The following is a 12930-nucleotide window of genomic DNA, read 5'->3' as shown; positions in this document are numbered from 1 at the left end:
GAGAGAGAGAGAGAGAGAGAGAGAGAGAGAGAGAGAGAGAGAGAGAGAGAGAGAAGTTTGTAGCGTCGAAATTAACGAGATCAATTTCCATGTAGCGTATACAAATTTTCAGTTCATTTCATTTGAATAATTATGCATTATTTCGCTTTTCTGCCAGAAATAAAATAGATATCAACTGTTAGTAAAAAATTCTAGAAACGATCCCACAAGATAGATTTTAATTAACGTAATGGAATGTTGAAGAACATTATCTGACAGACGATGAAAAGATGTTTTCTATATGCATGGAGAGGTAAACTTGATTAAATGAAATTTTTATAATAATTCAAGGTACCTATTTTTTTATGTAAAAAATATTGAAAATTAATTGTAAGTGTTTGTAGAAATGTTCTGATAGAATTAATAATTTTTTAATTATTTTAGGTGTTAAATTTATGCAGATGCATATGCTTTCAATTAATCTCTTGAATGTTTGTTATAAATTGAGTATGAATTTAATTAAGTAAAAAATTAATTGATTTTTTGCGGGAAAAAATTGGATGAAATAAAATCGTGTTATTTAGTACGGAATATGACTTGAGGAAATCGCGTGAATCTTTTTAACGAACGACGACGATGCATCCGGTTGATTCTTGTTGAATTTCGTCGTAAATAATGCATCATTCGTCGGACCGTTTGGCCGGTCAGAAATATGGCGAGCATAAAAGTGATGTAAGGCCGAGGAGAAACAGCTCGTTCGATCGGCGGGTGGTAGCTCGATGCTTCCTAGGTTGCGTATGGAATTTCTAGGATGGGGAGGCTCTTCCTTCCTTCCCTAGAAGGTTCCTTCTTCGTCGGAGAATTTAACTCGCAGGCGGCAACCGATACGGATCGACGGCTATGATCGGTACGCCAAGCAGGAGAAGGAATTCGAAGGAGGATAATTTTTCAAAAACGTCAAGCCTATATATAGGTAGGCGAAATCCTCAAATGTGGATTATTTTTCACAAGGGTTGTAGTTTTTAAAAAAGAGTATCTCGATCAATAATGCACATTTTGACAAAATTAAACAATGTTTTTGACATGATATAGATATCTACCATAATAAATAAGTAAAGAATAAAAAAAATTCTCTTGTGCTTTTAAAAAATATAACTTGTTAGAAATAACTTTTCCTAATAATACTTATGGATAATAATTTTTGTAAAGATTAAACATTAATCCAGAAATGATTTTAATCGAATTTTTCAGTAGTGTATACATATTTTTTTCTTTCAAGTAAAATTGAACATATGCTCGACTATGCGCAAGAAAAGTATTTAACTACAAATACTTGTCACTGGTAAATTACACGGAGAAATTACTTCGCTTCATGCCAAGACTGCAAGATCTACAAGCGTACTACGCAATTTTTGTTGCTCTTGTAGTGGAGTCAAAAATAAATTGCTTTTACCGTCGGCAAATTTAGTTCTCAATGGCGATCGATGCGGATCGATGCCCATGATCGTTGCACTTGTCGAGACTCTTCGGAAATGTAGTAATTTTTCGCAAAGAGAGGAGAAAGCTATAGCTAGCCATCGGATGAGCCTTCTGAGGTCATTTTTTATGTTTCGTATTGAACGAGCCGGAATGGTGAGTCCGAAAATATGTTTTCTTTAAAAATAACTGCTTTCTTAACTCGACCGAGGCTGTTTGTGTTCCATCCTGTGGGATAATAAGTTATATCGCGATATAACACGGAAAGTGTCGGTATTATTTTTATAGACCTTGCAGTTTTGCGCTATACTTTCGCGTTGATTTAAGATATCGATTTAAGATCAGGAACCCACTTGATGTGACTGTACACAAAAAATAATATTGCAATATCTATCGATGAATCTTGCTAAATGTCACAATCCATTACTTCACGCTCCGTCTGACACGTTGACATCTACTACATTGCCCTCGATATTCCGATATTCTCGTGTCGCCGACGTGTGATATTCATGGTAGAGTACCTGCGAACAATGGTCCACACCAACAAGATATTACGTATTAAACTGCTGTTTGCCTATCGATTACGCGTACTAATCCAGTGGTGTTATCTGAACCTTTAATTATTTACAGTACATATTAAAAGATGTATCATTCGTCGCAACATAATGTTCTGCTGTCTGGACACGTCAAATCGACAGTTCCATTAGCGTATTGTATATACACATTGTATGCTATCGATCGGGAAGTGTGATCTGGACAAAATCCGGGATGGAGATTTTTTCCGCGTGATTGATTACATCATTGTTGAGTCACTATTAATCGCGAAACGATCGAGATAGTACACAGATGCGTTTTAACGAACTTGCCACGTAAATTCTGAAACTCAATTACCACATCATCGTCAATGTAACCTGCGGTTTAACGGATTAAATTGTCGCTGCAGCCTCGATGATACATGAGGCCAATTGATGTCGATTTGACGTAGCATCAAAGTATCGAAAAACGTACATGAAGTACTTGTTTAATTTCATATCAAAATTTTTCGATATAAGAATGGAACATAGTACAGATTTTTAAATGCGATAAAAAGTGTTTGACAAATATTAGATACAAATATACTTTACTTTGTTGATTATAATGTTGCCTAAAGTATATTTAAAAGATGTGTAAAAGAAGGAAGTAGATAAAAAAGGGCTAGGGAAATAGAATTGGGAGCAATACATTTGTTTAATGAAAACTTGTGACGAAGTGTATGTACGAATTATTTTTATAACAGTTTGTCCCAAAGTACACATTATTTTATAATTTATTATAATATTGTATAATATTATTCTACTTTTCCTGGAAAAATAACAAATAAATTGATTTTTTGCAATCGGTATATTTTTTAAGAAACAATGATCTCTAATTAAATAAGTCCCATTTGTGTGATTATTGTTACGGTTATTGTTATTTGTTTGTTATGTGTGGGGACTTGCGCCAGAGGATAACGATTTTCAATGCTGTTAATTTTTAAAAAGCTAAAATTGCATCCAAATTGCTAGAAATTTCCAAAGATTAGAAGATTAATTGTAGACCAAATTAAAGATAATGTAATGTTTAAAAGTATAGTAAAGGATTTCTTTTTCGTGATTAAAATGATTAATAATAATTTTAAAACTGATTTAGAGAGATTATATTTAGTTTCTTTGTTATTTTTAATTTATTTTTTATTTGGGCCTTATTATATTTATATGCATGAATAAGGTGATTTTTGTGAGTGAGTAAAATAAAGATTTTATTCTCACTTAGTTTATTTCAATATTGTCATAGGAATTATAAAAAATGAAATTAATTGGATGGGTTATCGGCTCAGGTACCTTATACATAATTATATATTATACATTATTATAATATTGACTAATAATAAACTATTAAGTGGACTATAAGGGTGCATTCTATTTGATGCTCGTAACGCTCATGTAATCATTTCATCCCTATTGTTCATCAAATGTTAAACAAGGACAAATAATACTCATGAGCGTTGCAAGCGTCAAATGGAACGCACTTATAAGCAACAGTTTCCAAACCAGATTAAATAAATATGTTTATTCTGCTCGAAGCATAAAGGTGAACATATTTAAAAGACTGATACACTCGATTGAAGCAACTCAGAAACAACAATGATATTTTAGAAATTTTGGCATGCATTTTTTATGATTTATTAATTACTCCGACGTAAATCGGGAATTTGAAGTTTATACGTGTTGCGAGACTAATTACGAATTCGCCGAGTGTACAACTGAGAAACGTGATGTCGGACTTCCTTTGCGCTACGCCGGAAAAAGTCTCGCAAGAAGGAAGTCTGAAAATAACTCTTCGCTTCCTTTTCGCTAACGAAATATTTCGATCAAGCTTCTACGAGTATTGCAAACATTGGAAATGATATTATTTCTATCAAATCTATAAAGAGATACCCATGTTTTATATGTCCATGTTTCGATGAGATGTACATTTCGAAATGTCTAAGACTAGGAGCAGTTTCAGTAAATGTTTGAATGTAAATATTTAATGATGAGAAGACACGCATTTCATTAATGAAGTCTTGACAATATTCTCGCGTTAAGGATAGCGATGACAACGATTCCCTAGAGCGTACATGGGCTTATTATAATAATATTATGCGTCCAAGTCAAGAGATGCATATTCAGAGATTTGCACATATATTCAATTATTCATATCGTGATTCATGGCAATATTAAAGGAAAGAAAATAGTAGTTAAAGCTGCAATTAATCAATGAATCATATGCATCTTTGACATCTCTATGTCTTTGCACTTTTGTATTCTTTATCGTGCATAATATTTTGTAATATACCGCGCGTGATATTCTCTATATAAGTATATTGATGCGGAAAACACGCGGGGTATTTGTGATGGAAAGTCTCAGAAAGGAATTTGTAATTGTAGTCGCTATCATGCCGGATATAAATGTGGAGTACGCGGGCCATAGATCAAAATCGATACCGGGCAGCGACATGTGTAATTCCGCTGCGGATATTCGGCGGAAAAGCGATACCCATCTAATGTGATCCAAACTTTCGAGCGGCAATCGTTCGGGAAATCCCACCGCTGATTAGACCTATTCTGTTCTAAATGAAACGGAGATCGGCCGACCTCTCGGACTATCAATGGTCTACAAGCATCCTTAATTTTGATTAAATGTAATCTTTGCCGGAAGTCGGAGCTCGGTGCAATTCCGCATTTCCTTCATTTCGCAGAGAGTGAGAGAGAGAGAGAGAGAGAGAGAGAGAGAGAGAGAGAGAGAGAGAGAGAGCAGAGACGACAGGAAACTTTCAGGATTCGCAGAGGACGGGTATTCGCGAAATCGAACAGGACAATTCAGGGTACTATCGATTTGATATCGCGACTCAAATCTCGTCCCTCTTATTGCTCTTATGATAAAAATTTCCAATTTCTCTGCGTTATTCACGCTATTCTACGTGAATTATGCGCTATTACGATTTTAATTAAGATTATCCTAAAAGCTTTTACATAATATATATGAAACTCATATTTATTCTAATCTTTTTATGATTAAACATTGAAATATATTTTTATATAGTCGCTTCTCCATAGTGAATTCAATCTTAAATTATATCGTATGTGGACTTTTCAATTTAAATTAAAAAAATAGTATATTACATTTTTATGAAACGTATATATACTAGCGAATTAGTTTTGTCCGAATGTATCTAAAAGATGCATTTAATACGTTACCCCGGCTTTTTCGCGTACCGAACGAACCCATTCCGTCGCCGCATCGCAATATTGTATCGGCAATCGAACAAATTGCTTCCTTCTATACAGCTGGTTTTCGAATTACGAAGACCATAAATATGATTGTACCTACGGGGAATTTGTTGGCAGGAATATCGGCTACCTGCGACCGCGACCATAATTTATCAGTATCGCACGAGCAGAATTCAATCGCGAAATAAAACACCACGTGAGACGACCGCCGGTTGACAGACATTCCGTCCTGCTAAGTTCCGTCCTAGATATTTATCTTGAAATAAAATCGTCCCTATAAAAGCAAACGTCTTATATTGTTTTTCGGTAACGAGCGTACGTGATCCAGACTGATATTGAAAAACATTTTGTGACGGTAACGAAATCGATTCAGGTTCTGTAGATTTCTCGATTCTTGAATTTTTTGCTATAAATATATCTTATATATTTTTACAACATCTAATTGTTTAATAATATAACAATTAAGAAAATATGAATTATTAAGTTATAAAATTGCCTTCAGAATTTTATATAGTTATTATTAATATTTGTATGTCATTTGAAATGTTTACGTTTGAATACACATAAAATATTAGAATTTTTAACATGTTTTTCTAAGTTTGATGAAGATTTACATATAGAGTATCTTATAAAATTTTACTTTTTATTGAGAAATTTGTTAATGAATTGGATCGAATGAAAATATCAAGGTATCGATAGTTTTATCAAATTAATTCAATCTTATGCAAAAATATCGAAACTTTGGTAATTTTAGCAAATCAATCCAATTTTGAACAAAAATATCAATAATGTTTAATCACAAGCGAAAAGGAATTGAACTTACAAAAATTTATTTCAAAGAATCTGTCATTAAATTGCAAATTACGGAACATTTTGAACATAAGAGTTGAAAAATCTTATATAAATACAGTAAATATTTTACATGTATATATTTAAAAACTACAATATAAATTGCTAAATAGTTAATTTCCAGGTGGTTAAATTTGGAAATTGTACAATAGTAGTAGTAACTCAAAAGTACGCATAATTTTCTACGTATATCACATCGTTGACATCCGACACTCATATTCGCGCGCTTTGGAACGATACAACGGCCTTACATCATTACACGCTAATTACGTACCTGGAAGATCTGTAATTTACAGAGGAAAGCAGTTGCTTTGTGGCACGTATCGTTTAATCTCGTAATGCTTTTGATTCACAAACGTTAACCGCTATAGCGATTATCCTATTCTGCACGCTTGCTACTGTCTTATATACTGTAAACTTACATGTACACTCATGCTTTTAAAAAGACGATTTTCTATTCAGAAAAGGCCAAACATATTTATAAAAGAAAACTATATCACAAGAAACATATTAGATAGCATATTATTCTTAGTGCTAATCAAGATTAAATTGGATTACCATCGAACCTTGACAATTCTTATTTTATATTAACTATTACAATTTTACATGAATTAATATTAAAAATTTTGAATAACCTTATTACTAACGATTTAAAAAATATTAAAATTTAATATTTGAATTTTAATTATGAAATAAATTTGTTCGTGATTCAAAATATTACGATTTCATTTAATTTCGGAAGTGATATATTGCATCGATTTTTCAACGAAATATTCCATAAATCCAAACGCGTAAATTTTACGTACATTATTGTTTTCCGGTTGAAACTAAATTGCCCATTGCGGATTAACAAGAATACATCTGTATTCGTGGAAACTAACCAAGCAATCATCCACTTCTTAACTCTGCCGTCTCATGTCTCGAGGACGATTTTAATCATGGTGATTAAATGGTGATTAAATGAAAGTATAGATACGCGTATTATGCCATTAAGTTCTTTATCTTGATTTATCGACAAATATCACGCGGTCAATAGAATCGTTGCAACCGGCGTTATTGCCATTGAAGCCAACGAAGATGATTATATATATATATATTCTAAAATTGGTTTCCGCGGTTTTCCGAGAGATTGAAGCCGTGGAACTCCGAAGTGCCTCGCGCGGATGTATTCCTCGCGACGCGACGCAAACTGCGTTTCCATAGAATAATTCTACGACTCGAGCTCCTCTTCTTGATATAGCGTTGTTACTCGCAGCTTAATTACTCCAGAGAGAGTAGAGAATGTCGACGTGGAGAATCCGAACGCGCGCTTATTATACTACGAAAAGATCGCGACGCCGAGCGTTGAGCAATCGCTTGGTGGACGAGCCGAAGGTTCTGCTTTCGCGCAAAGGCCATCGAGAGTATGCCTCCGCTCCTTCTTCGTGGTTCACCTTCTCCTCCCTGGTTCACCTTCTCCTACTCCGCGGAATCTGCAGGTCGCAGGTGTTCGAGCCGGCTATCGGCATCGCTTGGCCGCCGTGCCGGTTTCAGACTTCAGTCACCGCCTGGTCGTCGCCAGGTTCAGCGGCTTTCTCTATACTGATTTTTTTATTACGGTATGCTCGTGCAATAGAAATTTCTGATTCTTTAAAATCGGTAAAATTTATCAACTTTTATCGCAGCGGCAGCCAATATAATTCATCGGTCGTAGAGTGTCTTTGATAAGATTACGATGATATCGCAGAAATTTTAACCCGGTTTTATGCAGCATTACTTCATTCACTGACTGAAAAAACTTCTAAGAGAGACTAGAAAACGTCAGCGTGATGTATTTTATTGGTGAAGTGGTGTGTGTGTATATGGCCGATTCAGTTTTGTAATTCAATATTAATGTGTATCTTTATCATTCGCTTGACACATAAATAAATACATACGCCTATTTGTCTTATAAGTGCAACGTTTATATAAAGACGGTAAGTTTTATGTATTATAGACTCTGAGACAAATATTACTCCAGAAAAAGGTTTGAATATTTTACATTGTAAAATTTACGAATTTTTATATCGTTGTATAATAAATAACTTACCGCAAGATCGCGCGAAAAATATAAACAATATAAACTAATCGTTTTAAATAATTCGCATTTCTCAAAACAGGATTAAATACATAAGACGGATAAAATACAGTCACATATCTATATTTAACAAGTAAAATTGCCGTTATTTTTACCGCTATTAGAGTGTGTAAATAGTAGTCTCTTGTCCATGTGACGCTACTTTCACCGATTTGTATTACGACCGTATTATTGCGCGACGAAATTTCTTTACTTACTATCGTGGTAATTTCGTTATATAACTTGTATATTTCAATTTTATGATGATGACAACTTGACTTTGATTTATTCAGCCACCTTAACGCGGTTGCAAATTATCATTATATTGGCCAAGTACACGAAACTCGCGGAGAGCATGTTAATGTTGGGTGAATTACACAACAAAGGAACACGCTTTGAATCAATTTTTATTATCTTAAGTAAGTCTCGGTTCACTGTTGTAGCGTTTTCAAATGTAGTGAGTTTGAATCTAACCCAAGTCGGTTAATTAAAAGATATATCATAACTTTATCCAATTGAAAATTAAAGTAGAGCATGTGACGTCATTTTACTTCGGTAGGACTATAGGTAGGTTTAAACCTACTGCACTCGAACGCTGTTAATCAGTAAAAAAGCAAACCAATAAGAAGTCTGGATGATTTGTCATAAATCTAAGATAATCAATTTTATCATTAACATGACATATTTTACTTAAATCCAATTATGTAACCGAATTGTCGAAATACTTGCAAACTCGTCACTTTAGTAATAATTGGTAGTGTACGCGGAAAATTGAATTGATTTCAAATTTTGGTTACAATAGAACGAGTGCGTATTTTCGATAACGAGCATAACGATGAGTGATGTCAAACTCATTATCGAGAACAATTTGAAAGGCGAATTATGTCACAACGTATCGCAAAAATAACTAACCCGTCGTAATTGTTGAATATCTATTATCAGAAACCGTTACAGCTTTGTATGCCACATGATATAATTCATAATTATAATTTTAACAGAGGAGCTAACAAAATAATTACGTGTTCACAAATTTACATCTCAATCTGCCGATGTCTCACATTTGAAGTCAATATTTAATTTCAATATTTCGATTTTAAGAATATCCTACCTACGGTAGAATTACCCTTTTTGAATATGGAGCTTTTTATTATATCACATTTTATGTTCACGTATATGCATATATTACGTAATCTTATTCTGTATTCTCGAAACAAAAGTAGATAAGATGGTTAGCGCATTATGAATTGTTTATGTGTATCATCTAATTAAATTCCAATATCGGAATACAACGTCAACAAACTTGGATTCTCCTCCTTTGTCCATTTCGCTTCAACATCTCATAAAGAAGTTGGCGAACAGAGAATCGGCTCCGGTAAAGCCGAGGAATCTAAGCGGTCTTTACGTGTTTGCCCTTTCTATCGCTATAACGCGGTTGCTTCCGGTAACGGCGCAACAGACCACGAAGAAACTATACGATGGGAAGTAGCTAGCAAAATATCGAATGAAGGAAGAGAAAGCGGAAGTACATATAATATCTCACTTATAGCTAAACTCTAACAGTCAGTCGCGATTTCGATAGCTTATGACTCCGTTACTTTACTTCTCCTAAGTCGCACTAATAACAATGAGCGCGATCAGCCTTCTGAAATATGAACCTCAATCGCTTTTGTCTTCTCCATTTATTTGCAAAAACATTTATTCTTCATTTTTTCCACGATCTCCCTCTTTATGTAAAAAATATCGCTTATGTAAGCATGTCGACATCAGTTTGACAGTCAATGTATCAAACATACTAACATGATTAAAATGCGTTAACGTTAAAGAGTACCGTTATATAGCAAATTTTATTCAATGAAAATATTTTCTTCATATATACATACATATATATATGTATATATATATATACACATATCGTTGAATAAATTTTAAACGTAAAGATATATTACATAAAATCATGAAGGAAGAGTGATGAATCTGACTTTAATGAAATTATTGGTGAATAATTATTGGCTTTAATAAACATTTATTTTTATCGTAATTTAAACATAAAATTCAATGTCGTACTTTTCTGTTAAAAAATACTCAGAATTAAAATATGTATATATTTGTACGCGCGTGGTCATTCACTGGCGAGCGGTCATTCACATACTTTATCCCGTTCGTCAAATTCCGTTTGCTGCTGTTCGGCATTCTGTGACGATCTGTAACAAATCCACTTGGATGGAATTTAAATTGAAGCGCTGCCATTGGCATCGCGATAAACTTGAGAAGCAAACTATGCGCGCGTGCGTGGAGATTCTTCAGTGCACCTTTATTCGCACCAGCGCTAAAGTATGCAGCGAGTTATGTGCGTCGATTAAAATCAATCAGAATCTATCGATAGCATGCGACCGATATATGTGTATGTATATATTATATATATATTTATACACACTTGTATTTTCGACCTTTGTGGAAATATTCCACAAATATAAAACACAATTTCCCGTTTCGACGACTGTTTCTGATTGCGCGTTTCTGGTCGCGAACGGCGAACGGCGAACGGCGAACGGCGAATCCACGCACCGATGCGATGGCGACGCAGCGATAAATAAGCCGCTTATGCGGTAATCTAATACTGTAGTCGTCTCTCTTCTGCCGCGGGCGCGCATATGTAGCGGTGCGGAATGCGCGTATTAACCAAAGCTAGGAAAGAGAAAGGAGCCGGAGACACGGAGATTCTCTTGGATAAGCATCGGTAAAATAATACCGGCAACAGCGAAGAACAGCCTCGGTGAAAGAGGATAGACGTCAGCATACACGTCGTAGAATCGGATATACGCTTTGTCGACTGATACGCCGGATTTGACTGATCGCGACGACAACGTCGCGTTTTGATTTCGTGCTGTAACATGTTTGGGAATCCCGCGGGACTCGCGTTAAATCTTATTCGACGTTCTCACCGTGCCGAATAGCTCTAAGCTATGTAAGTTCTAGAGCGTAACTTTGTAAAGCACTATTAATGCAGGAGTTAGGTATAGGAATTTGAGATACGGTAGACATTTAAGACATTTATAATTCAACTGATTGTATCGCGCGCACACCTTGGGACTACGAGAGAAGATCAATGATGAATGATTCCTATCGTCATTTTTAAAGCCGAAAATTGCGCTTATTGATAATTGGCAAGGATGAAAAGTATAATATGTAATGCCGTTACTTTTACCGCTACTTTTTATAATAATACAATTTGGTTACAATCTTTTTACGATAGTGACGATAATTAACTGCTATGCTAATGTTGGGAAATTCACTTTCAAAAATAATTCGTCACACTTTTACGCATTATTTATTGAACAAAGCAACTCGTTACTTATACTGAGTTACAAGTATTAATTATTAATCAGTAATATTCGCAAAGAAAATTAGGTGTTATTGTTATTCACCTTATTGAGCTCAGTACATAAATCGTATGAGTTCAAACTAGAGTTTTAATAACATGACATGCGTTGCCGTTGATTCGCTTTCGTCTATCGTAAAGTCGCGGTTACTGCAGGCTACATCGTCGCGATCTGACCGCTTCCCGTTCACTGGATGCAATCTCTTAACCTTGCACTTCAGCTACCAACTTCCTAGCTGCATACGATAGCTCGGCACGTGCGAGCGACACAGAATCGAGTTTACTCGTATTGCGCGTACGAGGCCGTCGTTTCATTACGGGTTTATTACACTGCCGAATTAGGTCGGGGCTTTATGAGGTGAACTTTACATCATCATGGCTGCACTGGCAGGTTGTAGCAACTTTAAGCACCGTTCATCGAAAAGGATACTATCCTCGTCCTATCGGCGACATTGCTGAAAAAATACATACATATTTGAGAATTCTCTCCCCCCCCCCTCTTTCTAAATATTACTTTACTTTGGAAGAAACTAACTACGCTTGATATCTTTATTTTTTTTATTCAAACGAAATTACATAACGAAATACAATTATTTAAGAGATATCTCCGATTTTTATCTCTTTTTAAATTGTATTAACTATGTATATACAATGTATAGAAAGCTTAAATTAACTTGAAAAAAACTAACGCTAAAAATTTTATTATAAAATCGTTAACAATGTCAACGAATGTTTTTCAATGAATGTTTTTCAAACAAAATTTTTTTATGTAAAAAACTTGGCGCTACTAGTAAACTTGGCTTGGTCTAGCGGCGTTTTTTTACATAAAAGCCAAGTTTTTTACATAAAAAATTTTTTTATTTATTAAAGACCACTTGAGTTTTAATCTTTAAAAGTAGTTATACAACATTAGTGTTTCAACTAAATGTATTTTCTGTTTATAATTGGCGCAATTTAAAGATTTCACACATTTAAAAAAAAAATTATTATTACTTTAATAGTTTGGAATAAAAATTCAAGGAGCATACGTACAAGTGCGTATACTTGTCGCCTTTTTTTACCTTTTTGTAAAAAAAGTAATTTTGGTGTGATATAATAGACAGCAAAAAATAAATAGGTACACAGAAAAAAAATTTACTTGTTTCAAGTAAACATATTTTCTTGAACTGTAATTTATTTGATTTAAAGAATTAATTACTTGCTACAATAAATTTGTTTTTTGTTCTAGTAAAATATTATTCTGAAGCAAATAATTTATCAATGGAGAAAATATTTTATTCTAATAAAAGCACAATTACTTGTCAGTAGAAAATTATTTTATTAAATCTAATAAATGTCATTACTTGAATCTGATTGTTGTT

At 34.1% G+C, this 12930-nt stretch overlaps 1 long non-coding RNA gene across 1 annotated transcript in view; it reads left to right on the top strand.

Annotated features, from left to right (window-relative positions):
• Positions 1–12930, top strand: part of LOC108761608 (uncharacterized) — a 158190-nt gene that overhangs the window by 70085 nt on the left and 75175 nt on the right. The gene's annotated exons all lie outside the window — the stretch shown is intronic.

Source organism: Trachymyrmex cornetzi, unplaced genomic scaffold (assembly GCF_001594075.2).
Source record: "Trachymyrmex cornetzi isolate Tcor2-1 unplaced genomic scaffold, Tcor1.1 scaffold257, whole genome shotgun sequence".
Lineage (NCBI taxonomy): Eukaryota > Metazoa > Arthropoda > Insecta > Hymenoptera > Formicidae > Trachymyrmex > Trachymyrmex cornetzi.
Note: the sequence above shows the minus strand (reverse complement) of the source record. Positions and strands in the feature narration are given on the sequence as shown.